Below are 15,255 nucleotides of genomic sequence, written 5' to 3'. Positions count from 1 at the left end.
TTAAGTTATTTACATCGCCAGTACTTCAAACAAATTTCTACTTCATACCTGAACAAGATGAACATCAACAAAAGCAAAACGACGATAATGGAATGTAGTCGAATTAAGTCGAGTGATGTTGAGGGAATTAGATTAGGAAATGAGACACTTAAAGTAGTAAAGGAATTTTGCTATTTGGGGAGCTAAATAACTGATGATGGTCGAAGTAGAGAGGATATAAAATGTAGACTGGCAATGGCAAGGAAAGCGTTCCTGAAGAAGAGAAATTTGTTAACATCGAGTATAGATTTAAGTGTCAGGAAGTCATTTCTGAAAGTATTTGTATGGAGTGTGGCCATGTATGGAAGTGAAACATGGTCGATAAATAGTTTGGACAAGAGGAGAATAGAAGCTTTTGAAATGAGGTGCTACAGGCGAATGATGAAGATTAGATGGGTACATCACATAACTAGTGAGGAAGTATTGAATAGGATTGGGGAGAAGAGAAGTTTGTGGCACAACTTGACTAGAGGAAGGGATCGGTTTGTAGGATATGTTCTGAGGCATCAAGGGATCACCAATTTAGTGTTGGAGGGCAGCGTGGAGGGTAAAAATCGTAGAGGGAGATCAAGAGATGAATACACTAAGCAGATTCAGAAGGATGTAGGTTGCGATAGGTACTGTGAGATGAAGAAGCTTGTACAGGATAGAGTAGCATGAAGAGCTGCATCAAACCAGTCTCAGGACTGAAGACCACAACAACAACAACCAGAACAAGAAATGGAAAAACCTTTTTTATGTCATATACTTAAAAATTAACAATTTTTGTATTTTATCCTTGCTTCGTGCCCAGTGTTATGATTCTAGGTCAACGGTGTAGTTTCACCGCCAGCCACCACACTTGCTAGGTGGTAGCCTTTAAATCGGCCGCGGTCCGTTAGTATACGTCGGACCCGCGTGTCGCCACTATCAGTGATTGCAAACCGAGCGCCGCCACACGGCAGGTCTATTGAGACATCCTAGCACGCGCCCCAGCTGTACAATCGACTTTGCTAGCAATGGTTCACTTACAAAATACGCTCTCATTTGCCGAGACGATAGTTTAGCATAGCTTTCAGCTACGTCATTTGCTACGAACTAGCAAGGCGCCCTATTCAGTTACTATTGATATTGTGAATCATGTTCCGTCAAGGGCGACGTTCATCATTAATAAATTAAAGTTAAGTATCCCATCAGCTACATCTGTTTTTCTAAATTCTAATTTCCTTGTCCTGTTCCAGACCTCACGCCAGCCTGCGTGAGCTAAAACGCGTGCCTTTCGGCCTCCTCTAGTAACACGGTGTTGGCTCTCCTGCCAACCACAACAAACGGGATGTACCCTATTGGTTTTAATGAGTGAGCTTACGAGTACCAATAAATAGCGGTATCTTCTGATTGCGCTGCCTTAGGAGCTCAAATTTTTCACGCTAGCAATGGACCTTACAACTTAGCGTGTGACATTGATTCAACTTAAGAAATGGTCCAAATGTCTCTAAGCACTATAGGACTTAACATCTAAGGTCATCAGTCTCCTAGACTTGGAACTACTTAAACCTAACTGACCTAAAGACATCACACACATCCATGCCCAAGGCAGGATTCGAACCTGCGAACGTAGCACGTCGCTCAGACTGACAGACTGAAAATAAAGTGATACTATAAGCGTTCCTTTTTTAGGTATGGGACCCTAAAAATATTGCCACCTTCACATGTGCTTAATGCTCTAAAAATCCTCATACAAGTAAAGAAGTATAGTCAGGCACATCATAAAGTTATTTAAAGTGCGAGGTGATAATAGTATCATTAAGTCACTCAAAAGCACTTAACTGTAGTTGTTTATGTGTTCGAAGCGTTTTAGTAGATTAGTAGATGAGAACTGTACAACTAGTGTGAAAATGAATTTCTTTTCTTTCTAATGCTTCGTTCTTTATTGTTATTATTATTATTATTATTGTTAAGTTTTGCTATTTGGGGAGTAAAATAACTGATGATGGTCGAAGTAGAGAGGATATAATACGTAGACTGGCAATGGGAAGGAAAGCGTTTCTGAAGAAGAGAAATTTGTTAACATCGAGTATAGATATAAGTGTCAGGAAGTCGTTTCTGAAAGGATTTGTATGGAGTGTAGCCATGTATGGAAGTGAAACGTGGACGATAAATAGTTTAGGCAAGAAAAGAATAGAAGCTTTCGTAATATGGTACTACAGAAGAATGCTGAAGATTAGATGGGTAGATCACATAACTAATGAGGAGGTATTCAATAGAGTTGGGGAAAAGAGAAATTTGTGGCACAATTTGACTAGAAGAAGGGATCTGTTGGTAGGGCATATTCTAAGGCGTCAAGGGATCGTCAGTTTAGTTGTTGGAGGGCAGCGTGGAGGGTAAAAATCGTAGAGGGAGACCAATAGATGAATACACTAAACAGATTCAGAAGGATGTAGGTTGCAGTAGGTACTGGGTGATAAAGAAGCTTGAACAGGTTAGAGTAGCATGGAGAGCTGCATCAAACCATGTCTGGACTGAAGACCACAACAACAACAGCGTTGTTATTATTATTGTTATTAGATTATAGACGAGCGCGTACGTCTTATTCGATGACTACTATTATTATTAGATGTTGTCCATTTTTTAGCTGAACAATACAGTCACATCGCAGTCACCGGCGTCTTAAACTACGTGGCCATGACATTAACTTACGGGTATGTCAAAGCGAGACATTCTTGAAAATACTACCTATTACTCAGCACGTCAGGGGTGGCGTCGACTTCCCGGTTGCTGTGCGAGGCGATAATGAGGTTTGCCCACTAAAAGTCTACGCTGTGACATCCTGCGAACCACTGCACGCAACAGACGACGCTGAATTCTCTACATTCTCCCCTAGTCGTAGCAGTCCGAAGAGCCATCATTGGCGTACTGTTCCTACCACACAGGCAAAATGACAGCCATCCTTTGCGGTCCACTCACATTTGCAGACTCCATCACTAGTTCCACAACAAACATAACTACATTGTCATAAGCGCTCTCTGATAAAGCCTAACTGTTGCGGTAATACAACAACAGTCACACTAGGGGGCAACACTGACCTACGTATTCTACGAAACTGAATTCATTTGGGACATATCTTCAGGGTGTTGCCATTTAAACATCGGTTAGTTTAGTAAACCACGAGTAAGGGGACAGTGTAGCGACGGAGTTTCCCGGATCAGTTCAAACCAGGCGCTTTCTTCAGTTATCTTGTCTGCCTGTACTAACAAGCGACGAATAATGCAAGTCGCATTGGTTTATGGATTTGTTTTGAATTATTTTATCCACTAGTACGTGAATCCCACATACACTGAAGCACTAAAAAAACTGGTATAGGCATGCGTAATCAAGTATAGAGATATGTAAACAGGCAGGATACAGTCCTGCGGTCGGCAACTCCTATATAAGATAACATGTGTCTGTCACAGTTGTTAGATCTGTTACTGCTGCTACAATTGCGCGTTATCAAGATACAAGTGAGTTTGAACGTACTGCTATAGTCGGCGCCCGAGCGATGGGACACAGCATCTCCGAGGTAGCCATGAAAGGGGACTTTCCCGTGCGACCATTTCACAAGTGACCCGCGAGTATTAGGAATCCGATAAAACATCGAATCTCCGACATCGCTGCGAACGGAAAAGATTCCGCAAGAACGGGACAATCGATGACTGAAGAGAATCGTTCAACGTGACAGAAGCGCAACCTTCCGCAAACTGATGCAGATTTCAATGTTGGGCCATCAAGAAGTGTCAGTGCGCGAACCATTCGACGAAACGTCGTCGATATGGGCCTTCGAAATCGAAGGCCCACTAGTGTACCCTCGATGACTGCACGACACAAATCTTTAAGCGTCACTTGGGATCGTCAACACAGACATTGGACTGTTCATAACTGGAAACATGTTGTCTGGTCGGACGATCTCGTTTCAAATTGTATCGAGAACATGGACGTGTACGGGTATGGAGACGACCTCATTAATCCATGGACCCTGCGTGTCAGCAGGGTACTGTTCAAGTTGGTGGAGGCTCTGTAATAGTGTGAGTCGCATGCAGTTTGAGTGATGTGGGACCCGTGATACGTGTTGATACGATTCTCACAGGTGACACGTACGTAAGCATCCTGTTTGATCACGTGCATACATTCAAGCAGAGTGTACATTCCGATGGACAAGCAATTCCAGCACCCTACATGTCCAGAATTGCTATAGAGTTGCTCCAGGAACACTCTTCTGAGTTTAAACACTTCCGCTGGCCACCAAACTCCGCAGACACGAACATTATTGAGCATACTTTGGATGTGCTGTTCAGAAGACATATCCACCCCCTCGTACTCTTACGGATTTATGGACAGCCCTGCAGTATTCATGGTGTCAGTTTTCTCCAGCACTACTGCAGATATTAGTCGAGTCCATGACACGTCGTGTTGTGGCATTTCTGCGTGCTCTCGGGGGCCCTACACGATATTAGATAGGCGCACCAGTTTCTTTAGCTCTCCAGTGTAAACCATCCTTCACTTGCATACGCTATTTATTTGCACGTGAGCTGGAGCTTTGCTTCCATACGGAAGGTTTCGTTCCACAGCTAGTCAGTGTGGGGGCTTACTGTAGGTAGCCCCACGCTGTACAAATCGACATTACGTCAAAGGCTACGAAACAACAGAAACACTGTTAAATCCTGTTTGTGACATAACGGTCTGCATGACGTTCGCTCTTCACAATCGCAGCTGTTTGTGACTAGGCGTGAATATAATACCCTTCACCGGTGGACCTCACTGACTTAAAGGAATGGAAATGGGAATAACTGACAGGGAGTACTGGTAGTTCTCGCTTTATAATGGCAAGTACGCTGTTTCCTACGTCAGGGAACGCTCTCCTTCCAAGGCAAGATTTTTCGCTTGCAACAAATGGCGCCATTTAATAATTGCATCTTTCTTACTTGGAGTATGATGCCCCTTCAATATCAGAAGAAGAAATTCTTGCAATCTACTGACGCGCTAAACTACTATGGTGAACGAGGACTCAACTGCGGGGAGTTACTTCGTGTGCGATTGTATTACCGCTTTAATTATCCAGACCCCTCTTGGGCCCAGACACAAATTTTAATTCTGCTAGTGATTCATGTCACTTTCCAAGCCACACAGAGACTGCCATCCACATGTTACTCAAGGTCGGAGAGTAAAGTACACTACTGGCATTTACAATTGCTACACCAAGAAGAAAAGCAGATGATAAACGGGTATTCATTGGACAAATATATTATACTGGAACTGACATGTTATTATATTTTCACGCAATTTGGGTGCATAGGTCCCGAGAAATCGGTAACCAGAACAACCACCTCTGGCTGTAATAACGGCCTTGATACGCCTGGGCATTGAGTCAAACAGAGTTTGGATGGCGTTTACAGGTACAGCTGCCCATGCAGCTTCAACAAAATACCACAGTTCATCAAGAGTAGTGACTGGTGTATTGTGACTAGGCAGTTGCTCGGCCACCACTGACCAGACTTTTCAATTGGTGAGAGATCTGGAGAATGTGCTGGCCAGGGCAGCCGAACATATTTTTCTGTATCCAGAAAGGCCCGTTAAGGACCTGCAACATGCGGTCATGCATTATCCTGCTGAAATGTAGGGTTTCGCAGGGATCGAATCAAGGGTAGAGCCACGGGCCGTAACGTCCACTGTTCAGAGTGCCGTCAATGCATATCATGAAGCCGGGTGATACGCCATTATTGCGATGACGAATACACACTTCCAATGTGCGTTCACCGCGATGTCGCCAAACACGAATGCGACCATCATGATGCTGTAAATAGAACCTGGATTCATCCGAAAAAATAAAGTTTTGCCATTCGTGCACCCAGGTTTGTCGTTGGGTAACCGATCGCAGGCTCTCGTGTCTGTGATGCAGCGTCAAGGGTACCGGCAGCCATGGTCTCCGAGCTGATAGTCCGTGCTGCTGCAAACGTCGTCGAACTGTTCGTGTAGATGGTTGTTGTCTTGCAAACGTCCCTATCTGTTGACTCATGGATCGAGACGTGGCTGCACGATCCGTTACAGCCATGCGGATAAGATGCCTGTCATCTCGACTGCTAGTGATAAGAGGCCGTTGGGATCCAGCACGGCGTTCCGTATTACCCTCCTGAACCCACCGATTCCGTATTCTGCTAACAGTCATTGGATCTCGACCAACGCGAGCAGCAATGTCGCGATACGAGAAACCGCAATCGCGATAGGCTACAATCCGACTTTTATCAAAGTCAGAAACGTGATGGTACGCATTTCTCATACTTACACGAGGCATCACAACAACGTTTCACCGGGCAACGCCGGTCAACTGCTGTTTGTGTATGAGAAATCGGTTGGAAACTTTCCTCATGTGAGCACGTTGTAGGTGTCGCCACCGGCGCCAACCTTGTGTGAATGCTCTGAAAAGCTAATTATTTGCATATCACTGCATATTCTTCCTCTCGGTTAAATTTCGTGTCTGTAGCACGTCATCTTCGTGGTGCAGCAATTTTAATGGCCAGTAATGTATTAGCAGGAAACCTCGAATGACGCCCTGAGGTGAGCCTGAGCAGCTCTCAGTTTTAATCGGTCAAGAATCCTATTAACAGAGCCATTCCGTTGCAGGGTAAAATATTCAAGCAAGTATTTTAAAACAGTATTCAATTGTACAGAAGCACTTCCTTTCAAAACCTTATGAAAATAATCATGACTGTCTTTTGTTAACGGAATGATTGGACGGAGTAGATCTCTAGGTTTTTGTTTAGATGTATGCGTGCTCTATAGAGTTACAACTATCACTAATTTGATTTTGCTAACATTTCTTGACTTCCCTGATACTGCGTTACCCCGAAATTTCCAAGACGAAAGGAACTGTGTACGTGGTAAAGTTAACGCTTTCAGCTGCCAGCTTGTTTGCTTTGGCTTAATATTCCGGACAGGTGTGCTATCATTTATGCTGACGCTGTATACGAAGTGCCTTCACGCGTAGAGCACTCTCTTGCGTACACAGCCCTAAGTTGTCTCAATGAACGTCAGTGCCATGACTCGAGGTGGAATATTGATTCGGAGATATTGGCGAAAAGGTATTTAGGCTGACATACGTTGGCTATGTGAGGCGAGAAAGTGGTGTGAAGCCCTAAGAAGCATATGCGTGCATCTCTGGCAAACATTTCGCACAATTATCGAACCATAAAACATAACTCGTTTTCTTCCAGTGATGAAAACATACAATCGCAAATAGTATACAAAAATTCAATAAAAATCCTGTAAGATAAAAAAGTCGTGATGAGTAGGGTGTCGAAACTGTAACATTGCATTTGACAGTCAATGTTCTTAGTTAGATATTCGGGAACGGCCTGCGTTCACAGCTTCTGTGAAGAACATACCGGAAATTACAACTTGTACATGGCATCGTACAGAAAATTTTAGGTATGGTATGGCAGTAATGTCTCTCTGCTGGTCGGTTCTTGGCCTAGGTTTCTTATATATTGTGATGATATGTCACTCCTCTCTCAAGAACGTTTGATTTTTTAATAGTTTCAAGTTTACATTTGTTTTTTTATGGCCGAATCTGAAACGGCATTCTGTCGATTCACGTCGTATGTTTTACATTGGGCTACACAGCTATTACTAACCTTCTCTGTGTTCAAAACTACCATAAAGCTGCTAAAATCCTTACTGATCTGCACCATGTTTCTATAGTATATCACCATGTGGCATATTTTGAAATTCTGAAACCCGTCAGATAACGAGATACAGTCTAAAATAAGGATTTCTTGTGGTTATGCGTAAAAATATACTTTATAACAGTTGATGTTGGGAAGTACAGCCATCCAGACTGTATTTTCATTGTATGTGTCACCTATTTTCGATTACCTCTATCAGTTCCTGTTTTTATACTTAATATCTCGTCTATAAATTCTGTTCTCTAACACAACACAATCACAATATATTGAATTTATATGAACTTCCAATGTAATGCGGGACTAAGGACCACCAAAGTGGAGTACTAAATCTTATTTTTTTAGTGTCTGTCACAACTGAATAGAAAATTTTTTATTTATGCTGAACTGTTTCGGTCTATATTGTTGATTCTCAAAACATAGCAAACAATACGTAGCGATTACTCTAAACTTTCAACTAATTTTTTCTTTAATTTTTACATTACAGAAATTCAAACAACTCTTATTAATGCAATCAAAACTACTAGCCTTAATTATAATATCAGCATACATTTCCACCAGTGCCCACATATAAATGGGGCGCTCAAAAAGAAGCGAGCCGGAGGCATAAATACAGAAATCAGTACCTGTATGTTAGAAGTGTTGACCCCGACTGTTGAGACACTTGTCCCACTGTGACACAAGGCGATGAATGGCTGTCCCATAAAATTACCGGGTCTGCGATGTTGGCCACTTCCGCACGTACAGCTGGACGCCGTCGTCCGAGGCGAATCGTTTGCCCCTCAGAGCCTTTTTAAGGGGACCAAAACTTGCGTAATCACTTGGAGAGCTGTGTGGAGGGTGGCCGAGAACCTCCCACTTGAATTTCTGTAGGAGTTTCCGCGATTGTGTTGGGCGTATAAGGCTTTGCATTGTCGTGTCGGAGGATTTCCCAACAGGTGAGATTGTCTGGTCGTTTTGATTTGACTGCATGGCGAAGGATGTTCAAGGTTTGCGAGTAACGCTGGCATTCACTGTTGTCCCGTGCAGCAGGAAGTGAGCCAGAAGGGGCCATCTTGGTCACTGTTTACAATGCGACTGGCAGCGTTGGACGATTGATGCTTGCTGCTGCTAGCTCTGCATAGTCACGTGACGTGCATGCGTGGCCTCTAGCGACGGGCAGTGAACTTCCACGCTCTGGTCGGAACCACACCTCGTTACACACGCCACAATATTACCCTCCGGTCACCGGTTTGCGCATCCAGACTCCGGCTCGTTTGTTTTTGAACGTCCCTTATACATTAGCCACAGCGTATTTTTTGCTTCTATATGATAGTGATGATCATACAGAATCCAGTAACTTGACAAGGACAAATAGTGACAACTCCCTCCACGTGTGCGTGGTATACTGAAGGTCCATGTTGTAGCCGTGTCGAGGTAAACTCGATGAAAGTCGCTAGCAGCATTTTTATTTATTTATTTATTTTTACGGAATTAGAGCATACTGATTTTCTTTTGAGTCATTAGTCTTCTCATTGGTTTCATGTGGCCCGCCAAGAATTTCTTTCCGGTGCAAACCTTTCCAGCTCAGAGTAGCATTTCCAGCCTACGTCCCTAGTTATTTTGGTGAATGTGTTTCAGTCTCTGTCTTCCTCTACGGTTCTTACCCTCTAAAGTCACCACCTGATGTCTTAACAGATTACCTATCATTTTACCCTTCTTCTCATCAGTGTTTTGCATGTATTTCTTTTCTTACCGATTTTGTGGAGAGACTCTACATTCCTTACCTTGTCCTCCCACCAAATTTTCAACATTTGTTCGTAGTACTACATCTAAGATCCTTAGATTCTCTTCTGTTCCGGTTTTTCCATAGTATATGTTTCACTACCATACCATGCTATGCTCCAAATGTACATTCTCAGAAATTTCTTCCTCTGATTAAGGCCAATGCTTGGCAAAAATTCCCTTTTTGGTACAGTGCTAGCCCGTTTTTTCATGTCCCCTTTGTTCCGATCCTCATGGGTTATTCTGCTGCCTAGTTAGCAGAATTCGTTAACTTCGCGTTACCCACTTACGATATTAAGTTTCTCGCTGCTCTCATTAATGCTACACCTCATTATTCTCGTCTTTGATTCACTTCACTCTCAAACTATAGTCTGCAGAGGTTAGACTTCATTTCATTCAAAACATCCACTAATTATTCTTCACTTTCACTGAGGATAGCAGTGTCATCAGCGAATCGTATCATTGATATCACCTCATCCTGGATTTAATCCCTCTCTTGAAACTTCCCGGGCATGGGTGTGCGCGTTGTCCTGAGCGTAAGTTTAAGTTAGATTAAGTAGTCAGTAAGCCTAGAGACCAATGACCTCAGCAGTTTGGTCCCATAGTCCTTATCACAAAATTGAAACTTCCATTTATATCTGTCATTGCTTCTTAGATCTATAGATTGAACAATAGGAGCGAAAGACTTCATTCCTATCTTACACCCTTCAAAATCCTAGCACTTCGTTCATTGTTCTCCGATGTTATAGTTCCCTCTTGTTTCTTGTACATATTGTAGATTATCCGTCTGTCCCTATTGCTTATCCCTACTTTTCCAAAGATTTGCGAACCCCTTGCACCATTTTACATTGTCGAAAGCTTTTTCCAAGTAGAAAAATCAAGTCGATGCGTCTTTATTTTTCTCCAGTCTTGCTTCCATTACCAACAGAAAAGTCAAAACTGCCTTTGTGGTACGTTTACCTTTGCTAAAGCCAAACTCCAAACTGATCGTTATCTAACACATCTTCAGTCCTCTTTCCCATTCTTCCGTATATTATTATTGTCACTAACTTGGAAGTATGGGCTGTGAAGCAGATCGTGGGATAATTCTCGTACTTGTCGAATTTTGCCATGGTTGGAAGTATGTGGATAATGTTTTTCCGAAAGTATGACGATATATTGCCAGCCTCACAAGTTCTACGCACCAACGTGTTGTCACTTCGTGTTGCCACTTACCCCACTGATTTTAGGAAGTAAGATGCAATGTTATCTATCTATACTGCATGATTTGTTCTTAAAATTCTACTATTGGATTCCCCATCTCTTTCCTGTTGACTACAGTTTCTTCTTCTGTTGCGTCATCAGATAAATGCCCCTACTCATACAGGTCTTCAATGTACTCTTTCCACCGATCCGAACTCTTCTCTGCATTCAACAGTGGAGTTCGCATCACACTCTTAATGTTACCGCCCTTGCTTTTAATTTCATCGAAGGTTGTTTCTACTTATCTATATGCTGAGTAAGTCTTTCCGACAATCATATCTTTTTCGATTTCTTCAATTATTTCATGCAGCCATTTCGCTTTAACTTCCCTGGACATCCTGTTAATTTCATTCCTAAGTGACTTGTATTTCTGTATTCCTCAATTTCCCTGCACATTTTTACACTCCCTTCTTTCGTCGATCAACTTAGATATTCTTCTGCTATCCATGGCTTCTTCGCAGTGACCTTCCTTGTACCTTCGGTATTCTTTCCAATTTCCGTGGCTGCCCGTTCTGGAAATGTCCACTCCTCTTAGACTGATCTGCCTACCGAACTATCCATTATCGCAGTATCTGTAGCTTCAGAGAACTTCAACGATATCTCTTCATTCCTTAACGCTTCCATATCACACTTCTTTGTGCATTGATTCTTCGTGAACAGATTTTTGAAGTTTAGCCTACTCTTCATCATTACTAATTTGTGATATGGGCACACTGGGTACATTGTTGACTACATGTGATATTCTTAGGCGCTGTGGACCTTATATGCTTTATGCATGTAGAGTAGTAATCATCCGGAATACATTAAATAGTACTGAACCAAGTACAAATTGTAAGAAATCTAATACAATCCGCTACACAGTTATAGTGTATTAATTGAAACTGTCAAAATTCAGGGATAATTTAAAATACAACGCCTTAGTGAGGTGGCCGGCCGAAGTGGCCGTGCGGTTAAAGGCGCTGCAGTCTGGAACCGCAAGACCGCTACGGTCGCAGGTTCGAATCCTGCCTCGGGCATGGATGTTTGTGATGTCCTTAGGTTAGTTAGGTTTAACTAGTTCTAAGTTCTAGGGGACTAATGACCTCAGCAGTTGAGTCCCATAGTGCTCAGAGCCATATGAACCATTTTTTAGCCCTTAGTGAGGTGTGATCAAACATTGATGTGGGTGTAAGCCTTGACCAAAACGTAATTTTAACATATAGAAATTATGAAATTGCACATAGTCGGCAATGAATAGATTGACGTACGGGAGAACAGTTTTATATTAGCTATCAATTTTTTTGAACTGAAATGAACTGTGACATAGAAACTTATGACATAAAAACGCAGAGTCTATTTCCCGTTAACGGAGGTAAAAATTCAGCGTAAATATATCGAATGCGTTCACAAAACTGTAGGTGACAGTTAAATTTTCATTTTAAAAATGGCAAGATACCACTCATACTTAAAATCAGATTGCTCACTGAACATTTTATCACATTCCTTAATTTTACTGTTATAAATTCTTAATTCCTCGAGAATACCAGGCTTTAGCCATTTTGGCAGTATGTGTAATATTCTGATGGATCTTTCGATGCTGCCTGCAATATGATTCCTGTTACGTAGGTGCTGGCCAAAAGCTGTACTGTTGTTAGGGTCAATATGGACCTCAGACCTAGTCACAAAGTTACGTTCTGTTTGGTAACTGTACTACCAATCACAGAAACCGCATTTCAGTTTACAGACACGTGACAACTCGTATTTTCTCCCATTACTTTTTTATCAACATTATGTTTCAATCTGAATGCCTGACGCTCAGTTGTCTGAATAGCTGTTCGGAAATTCTTACGAAAGGGAGGTGCCAATTTCTCTATAAGCGGACCGTGGTACTGCAAAGTAAGAAACGTTTTTCTCTTTTTGTAATTTGGTACGTTTGTGTTTTCGAAGAATGTGTGTATCCATTTTACTCCTTTAATCATAAGCTGCTGCCAACTGTTTCAAGATACTAAGCACTCACTGTACCTCTTTATCTTCTACCTTTAGTTCATCAAAACTAGAACGTTTTGTAGTAGCACAGCAGTCTGTATTTAATCAGCAACTTGAGAATACAAAGTATACACTAGAGAATGAAACGGATAATAAAATAAATTTCTTGGACTTAACCATCATTGGGAAGGAGGATAAAATGGGCTTTTCTATCTACCGTAACTCCATGCAGTTAGATGCAATATTAGGGTAATCATCCTTACCAGCGTAAGTAGTTTACTTTGGCGAAAGCGATTTAAATTTTCGATAAAATTTAAACATTGGGAAAATCAGAGCTATTTCAAACTATTGTGTGACTCTTTGGAACTAAAACAAACCCTAATCAATAATCAACTCGAGAAAGCATTCACTGCACCTTTTCTCAGATGTATGGTTAAAATACCGGCATAAGGCTACCGAATTTATTCCAAGTCCTTTAGCTGGTGCTACACAACGAGAAGAAATTTAAATTATCTCGGAGTATTAGCCAAATGCTTCATGTAGCGCGACCTGGTCATCAGCTAGGCGCCTTCAAATGCTTTAAGTAATGTAGCTGAAAACGAGCAGAGAATTTCAAGTACTGATTTTGCATTCTTATTTACAACGGAAGGTATTCTCCTTCGCTTTGTTGCTAGCTCCAGCCATTAAGCAAAGTCGTTGTTATTACATGAAAATTTCAACCAAGAAACATACAAAATTGCAAGTAGACAAAAGCGCCCTATTACGCAGATTAAAACTGAACTACAGCGTTAATAATACACGATCCACACACATTTATGTGGCCACCTACCAGAAGAGTAAATAACCACATTCTGCAGCTAATGAAAGTACAGGAAAAGAGTCACTGATTTCCTGGAATGTACCGACAGGGAAATACGGTAAAATCATTTAGGTTCTCTTTGAACCACGCACGTATACTGCGAGCTGTGTGATAAGTTGCATTATCCCGCTGGTAGATGCCATCGTGCCTAGGAAAACCAAACTGCTTCAATGGGTAGACACGGCAGCCTACATCATCTACATCTACATATACACTCCGCTACCTACCAAGCGGTGTGTGGCGGAGGGCACAATTCGCCCCAAAGTCGTGCTTTCCCCCCCCCCCCCCCCCCCCCTCTGTTCCACTCGTGGATCGCGCGAGGGAGAAACGACTGTCTGAACGCCTCAGTACGAGCTCTTATTTCCCTTATCTTTGAATGATGAAGATTACGCGATTTGAAAGTTGGTGGTAATAATATATGCCCTACATCCTCGGTGAAGATTGGATTTCGGAATTTAGTGAGCAGCCCCTTCTGTTTAGCGCGTCGTATATCTGCAGGTGTGTCCCACTTCAAGCTATCTATGAGATTTGTTACGCTATCGCGATGGCTAGAACAAATACATACTTGTGTTCCATCCATTGTTTTCAGATCGCCAAGGGAATGCTAGGACAATATTCTCCAGTCCACAGCGCCCTCTTCTCCGGCCTGGACTCTAACGGCGATTTCCGCAAAGCCATACAGACCAACGGTCACCTCTCCGATGGAGTATAAAAAGTTATTTATCTGAAAATGTCACCTGTCGCCACACAGAGGGCACCTAGTTGCAGTATTGGCGTGCAAATTCCAGCCTTCGTCGGCGATGAACAACAATTAGCATGGGTACATGAAGCAGACTCCAGCTGTGGAGGCTCATACGCATCAAAGGTCGTTGAACGGACGTTGAGGAGACACTGTTGTTAGCCCCTCGGTGGGTGGTCAGCTGCTCAGCAGTTTGGCGTCTACTCCCAGTGCACATTTCAGCAGTAGTCCATCTATGGCCCACGATGCATCACAGTTGCGTCGACACCGGTTTTGTGCAGCGCTTTTTTGTAATGCATGGTACACTTTGACCGCGCTGGTATTCGAACAGTTTACCAATTTAGCCTCTTTGAAAATGCTTTAACCCCTGCCCCGAAAGCCAATGTTTTTGCCCTCTGAGAAGTTACACAAATGATTAGGTTTCCGCATTACTACAACGATTGCATGTTTTCCGCGTATCCCCGAAGCGCTTTATATACCCTCCACTGGTACTGCTGTCACCCGCCGTCTGGGAATGGTTACTGCACACTGACGTCAAAAATAGATGGTCGACACATTAATGTGACTGAACCGTGTACAATCATAAATTATTGATACTAACTTTCCTGGCATTCCTTAGAACAACTAAAACGAAGCTCTAAAATTCTTGTGGTGTAACTTTAAGTATCGTTTATAGACATTATTGTTGATGAAACTTCCTGGCAGATCAAAACTGTGTGCCGGACCGAGACTCGAACTCGGGACCAGTGCCTTTCGCGGGCAAGTGCTCTACCAACTGAGCTACCCAAGCACGACGCACGCCTCGTCCTCACAGCTTTACTTCTGTCAGTACCTCGCCTCCTACCTTCCAAACTTGGTTCCGAGTTCGAGTCTCGGTCCGGCACACAGTTTTGATCAGCCAGGAAGTTTCATATCAGCGCACATTCCGCTGCAGAGTGAAGATCTCATTCTGCAGT

The sequence above is a fragment of the Schistocerca americana genome, chromosome 6 (genome assembly GCF_021461395.2).
Source record: "Schistocerca americana isolate TAMUIC-IGC-003095 chromosome 6, iqSchAmer2.1, whole genome shotgun sequence".
NCBI lineage: Eukaryota > Metazoa > Arthropoda > Insecta > Orthoptera > Acrididae > Schistocerca > Schistocerca americana.
This window is presented reverse-complemented; position numbering follows the sequence as displayed.